Source organism: Bos mutus, chromosome 14, assembly GCF_027580195.1.
Source record: "Bos mutus isolate GX-2022 chromosome 14, NWIPB_WYAK_1.1, whole genome shotgun sequence".
Classification (NCBI taxonomy): domain Eukaryota; kingdom Metazoa; phylum Chordata; class Mammalia; order Artiodactyla; family Bovidae; genus Bos; species Bos mutus.
In genome coordinates this window covers 70539849-70545329 of record NC_091630.1, presented here as the reverse complement: position 1 = coordinate 70545329, position 5481 = coordinate 70539849, and the positions used below count along the sequence as shown (strand labels likewise).

The 5481-nt window shown below is 60.4% G+C and overlaps 1 long non-coding RNA gene across 1 annotated transcript; it reads right to left on the bottom strand.

The window, feature by feature from the left end:
- Window positions 1-3846: 3846 nt before the first annotated feature.
- Window positions 3847-5259, bottom strand: LOC138990769 (uncharacterized). The gene is made up of 3 exons (XR_011466869.1): window positions 5165-5259; window positions 4887-4974; window positions 3847-4027 (listed from the first exon to the last, which is right to left on the bottom strand). It is a non-coding gene; the product is annotated as an uncharacterized lncRNA (long non-coding RNA).
- Between the last annotated feature and the right edge of the window lie 222 nt (window positions 5260-5481).

Sequence of the window (5481 nt, the reverse complement as noted above, 5' to 3'; positions counted from 1 at the left end):
GTCCTGTCCACGTGGACACTCAGAGAACCCCGCCCCAAGACAGGGGTCTTTAGGGATCAGTATGGAGAAGCTGAAATTGTCCTTGCTGCGGGAAAACAGAAGGCTGCAGTGCTGGGAGCAGGGGCCAGGCTCTGTGAGAAGGAAGGGAGGGAGGAGGCGAGACTGGTCAGGGTGGGTGCCAGAGTCACTCAGGACACATGGCTTTCTGCTCAGGACACTCCAGGACCCACCAGCCTGAGCTCTCCACTGACTGCTTAAGCCCTTTGTGAGGCACCTGGTGCCCCTGAGCAAGCCAGCCTTCCTCTCCTTTCCCAGCACTCTGCTCATGGGCCCTAAGATGAGAAGAGTTTCCATTCTTTGTGGCCAGGACTAAGGCTCAGCGTGTGACCAGGGTCAGGGCTCAGTATGGGACCAGGGTCAGGGCTCAGAGTGTGTGAACAGGGTCAGGGCTCAGACTCGGACCAGGGTCAGGGCCCAGAGTGTGACCAGGGTCAAGGCTCAGAGTGTGTGAACAGGGTCAGGGCTCAGAGCGTGTGACCAGGGTCAGGGCTCAGAGCATGTGACCAGGGTCAGGGCTCAGAGCATGTGACCAGGGTCAGGGCTCAGAGCGTGTGACCAGGGTCAGGGCTCAGTATGGGACCAGGGTCAGGGCTCAGAATGGGACCAGGGTCAGGGCTCAGAGTGGGACCAGGGTCAGGGCTCAGGAGACTCCTTGCTGGAATAGACATAGGAACACCCTCTTCCCAACCTCTGAACTCTGGGGGTCCGAATCCCACCTGGGACCTCACTGCCCCTTGCCCAGCACGGGGTGGGAGGTTGGGTAGGAAGCAGGGAAGGGGCAGGAGCAGGCCTCAGCCCCCTGTTTATGGGGAGGCCCTGGGCTTTGTCCCTGGGCCAAGGTCTTTTCCTGGAGGTGGGATCAAGCCCCTCTGGGCAGTGTCCAGCCTCGGGCCTCACTGTCACCTTAGTCTCCTCGCCTGCCCCACAGGTGTGCGGGGCAGGATGCTCCAAGGCCCTCTCAGCTGCTCTGGGGAGAGGAGGGCAGTGCCAGCCTGAGGAGGCCTTATGTCAACTGGCCTGTGCTGAGAGTCTAAGCCTTAACGGGAGAGCACCCAGCTTGTAGAAGAGTGAGTTTTAGATGCCTTCTGGGTAGACTCTCCCCCTACCCCAGCCCCTGGGTGAACAGGTGCTTGGACACACTTCTCTGCCCACACCCGGGCCAGGCAGCCTCTGCCCTCCTGCTCTCTTTGTGGGGAGGAGAGGACCCCCTCCCTGGAAGAGGTCTCTACAGGTAGCTGACCCTCTCAGACCCCCACCCCACAGGACTGCAGAGGCTTTGCTGCAGAAGAGAGTCTGCTTTTCCATGCCGACCTACTAGGGGAAAGGAGCTCTCACAGGTCCCCAGGAATACCAACCTCAGCTTGAGGAGCGCTGTGCCCGCTGGCTGAGACCCCTCTGACCTTGCCTGTCGGAGGGTTTTGGGAGTCCGCCTCCCTTGCCTATTGCTCTGCCCTGGCTCCTCCTCCTCAGAGCACCCCCTCCCCACCCTACTTCAAAATGCAGCCCACCCTGGAATCTGCCCTGTGTGTGCCCCGAATGACTGATCTCTGATTGTGGCTCTCCCAGTTCCCCACCCCCAGCCCCTCGTCCTTGCACCCCGGACCCAAGCCTGGCACTGAGCAGTAGTCAGCAACACCTGAACAAGTGGCTGTTAGCCACCTGCAGCAGTGGGGCTGGGGCTCCAGGTGCTGTCTGCCTCCCACAGCTTCTCTGCTGCGTGCACAGACCCAAGGCCGTGTCTGGCCTCCGCCTTCTGGACCCTAAGCTGGGTCTTTGGCTGGCTCACTGCTCCAAATAGAACTCTCCAGTCTGGGCTCCATCTTGCACTTCCCAACCACATGCTCCTCCAAGAAGATCAAAGAACTTGCTCAGGCTTGGGCTGAGTGCTCAGGCAGAATCTGGAAAGGCACCCAGGCTTCAGAGTCCAGTCTGTCTGTCAGGACAGCTCCAGGCAAGACTGGGCTTCAGGTCAGGGAAGCCATGGGCTGCAGCGCAAGGCCTGGTCATTGCCATGGCTCATGGCCACAGGAGGTCACCAAGCTAGGAGGGAAAATGGAGTGGGAGGAGTGGATGGAGTGGACGCCAGGATTGCTCAGCCAGTGTCTCCCACAGTCTTAGGGGAAGTGAGGAGAGCTCTGGTTCCTTACCCACCCTCATCTTTTGGGGTCTGGGACAAATGGGAGCCCACACACCATAGAGCCAAAAACATGAATGTTTTAAAAGAAGCATTAGAAAAGCTAAAATATCATTGACAAATGTACCATCAAAACAAACTGGACAGGGACTTCCCTGCTGGTCCAGTGGTTAAGACTCTGCGCTTCCAACACAGTGGCACAGGTTCTATCCTCGGTCAGGGAACTAAGATCCCATGGGTTACGTGTGCAAAGAAAGAAAAGAAACGACAGTCTAGTGTGAATTTAGGTTCCAGGTTCCTTGGCTGCACAGAGAGAGCTTGGCCCCAGCTGGAGACCTGACCCATCCTGCCCTGCAGGGGCCCAACATGCGTGCGTGTGGACCCCAGCCCAGACATCTCCACCTCCCACCCCACCGACAGCTGCCCTGTGCTCAGCAGCTCAGCCCATTCTCTGCAGGAGGATGGAGACTGGGAAAGACCACAGGCTCCAGGTGGGCACCTTGAGGCCACAGGCAGGGCAGCGGGGTCTGAGGGTGCTCTAGACAACACACTTCTCCCGGGGAGGGGAAGCTGGGGAGAGGGCCATGGGCACTGGCCAGGTCTGGGTGAGGGAGGGCCAGGAGGTGAGTGGGGGTCCACTCTGGGGGCTGACGCGGGGGCAGAGTTACTCAAAGCAGACGGCGCTGACTCTGGGCAGACAGACCCAGTCGGAGCTGCATCCAGAAGGGTGGCTGTGGTCACTGGGGAGGGGACCATAGCTGCAGGGGAGAGAGGCTGGTGGCCCCCGGAGCGGGTGGAGTGAGACATCAGGAGATGTGAGCGCCCTCCACCAGATGCCAAGCGCGGGCCGCCCACTGTGAGCAGGCTGCACCCCCCAGGGCACCCTGGTCACCCACTTTCCCACAAGCCTGGCCTGGAAGCCTGATGGGCAGTGTCACAGCTCCCAACAGGGTGTCAGGTGCCCCCTGGCTCTGCTCGCCTCTGGTTAGTTAGCCCCCAGACCAGCAGCACTAGCTCCTCAAGGATCTTGCTAGGAATGTGGGCTCGGGTTCTGCCCAGGTCTCCTAATCACAGCAGCATTTAGCAGAGCTCCGGGTGGTCCAAAGCCAGCTTGAAGCCTGTGATGCCTCAGTTTCTCCATTAAAATGAGTCTGGAGCCTCCCTGCTTGCCCTGGCTCAGGGGAGAAGCATGGGAGAGATGGCTATGCCTACTTGGAAGAGCTCTGGGGGACTGTGTCCCCCAAACCCCAGAAAGGACCCTGTCCCTAAGACTCCAGAGCGGGTTGTCACCACAGACACCATGCCTGCGCCTCCTGCTTTCTTCCCAGCTCAACCTGGGCCTTGTGATGATGGCAGAGACAGGGAGATGGATGGTTCCGAACAGAAAGAGGGGAACGGAGGCACAGGGGACCTTCTGAGAGCCCCTGGGGACCGTGGGGGCAGGGCAAAGGGAAGCCCAGGCGGCGTGAGTCAGGCTGGCCTGGCTGGCCCAAGCTCATCTCCAGCTAAATTACTAGGTCTGCTCTGGCCGGGAAGCCAGCCATATAAAGGCGCCCGCTGCTGGCTCTTCCTCAGTCCCAGCTGGCAGATACCCCACAATGAGGCCACTCCTGGTGCTTCTGCTTCTGGCCACGCTGTGCACTGACCTGGGTAAGGGATGCTGACCTGGGTGGGCGGCGCCGGGCAGGGCTGGCTCCAGTCTGAGGGTCTGTGGCGTCAGCCTGGTGTGAGGCTTTAGAGAGTGGGGGGAGAGGCCATTGAGGCTGCTCCCTGACCAGCCAGACACAGAGACCTTGGTACCCTTTGGGGCATGGTTTCTGGAACATCTGCCTCCTGTGGATGCAAAAGACTGCAGCGAGCGGTCTGAGGCTGCAGAGCTCTGGGCCAGGCAAGGGGACCCGGGTTCCAGCCAGGGGGACCAAGTGTTCTGTTTCCCTGGGATTTCTGGGAGGTGGGACTCCAGTGCTAAACCAGGAAAAGAAACTGGTCACCCCTCTTCAGCCCCGGCTCTGCCCCTACCTGATGACCTGGCTTTATGACACTGAACATCAGTGCCTGCAGCTTTTGAGGTCACCGGAAATGGGGCCTGGGGAGGGGTGATACAGCCTGTGATTATTAACTGAATAATTATCACCCAGGGGTAATTAGCCCCAACACTTCCCCTCACCCCCAGCTTGGCTGGGGGGCGGGTGTGGAGGTGGTGCTGTCTGGGGAAGGCCAAGGGGTGAGCGGGTGTGGAGGGTGGCAGCAAGGGGGTGCTGCAGTTGGAAAGGGGCTCCTTGGGGATCAGCCCCAGGTTGGGAGGCCTGGAAAGACAGATGGACATTTGTGCAAGGACGTGAGGCTGGTTCGGTGGCCCAGGCAGTGTGCAAGTTCACTTCTCAAAAGACAGCCTGGTGCAGAGGTGGAAGTGGGAGTGGAGAGCTGGTGCTGGGAGGCCCAGTTCAGCGGTGGGAATCAAGGAGGGGAGGGTGACCTCTGGTCTTGGGTTTCCTGGGAGCATTAACCCATTAAGGCTCAGCACAGCTCAAGCATATGGGGACTACCTGGACCCTGTGGGGGAAACCGAGGCACCTCAGAGTGTCCCCTGCCCACCAGCACCCAGGACTTGGTTGCACATGGGGGACTAGGAATGGCTGGGGCTCACCCTCAGGCAGAGAGGCCTCTTCTTGGGGAGTTCCAGAACACTGACCTGGGAAGGATGGCCTCGAGCCTCGGGCTCTGAGGGTCTGAGCTTGGCCTTCCTGCTTGCCCACGGCACAGCCGCCAGCACCCCGACTCTCCATGTAGAGGGGAGAGTTTTGACATCAGTCGATCCGTGTGTGCAAGGACACCCCCATAGGGCACCCCTCCCAGAAAACCCCCAGGGACCCCCACAGATCCCCCTGCCCAAAACCCTGGCAGAGAGGTGCCCTCTCCTGCAGCACAGCCCCCACACCGCAGTAAGGGGCTTCTGGAGGTCCCACCTACCCGCTTGTCCTGTCACAGCTCCGGGGCCCTCCCAGCCTGGTCCCCGTCGGCCTGGCTTCTGCCACGCTGTACCTTCTGCCTGAGAGCTCTTTCCCTGGATGACAAATAAAAATCCGTTCATCTGTCCGGCCCAGCTCCGGGGCCACCCAGTCCAGAAAGCCTTCCCAGACGGCCCCTCCCTCTATGAAGACCACAGTCCTTCTCGGCCAGGTGCCCACAGCGTGTCCAGTGCATGCCCCACTCCAGCCCACTCCGGGTTACATGCTGTCCCTTTGTCCGCCACACTTGCATGGCCTGTGGGGTCTCCAGGCTGGGAG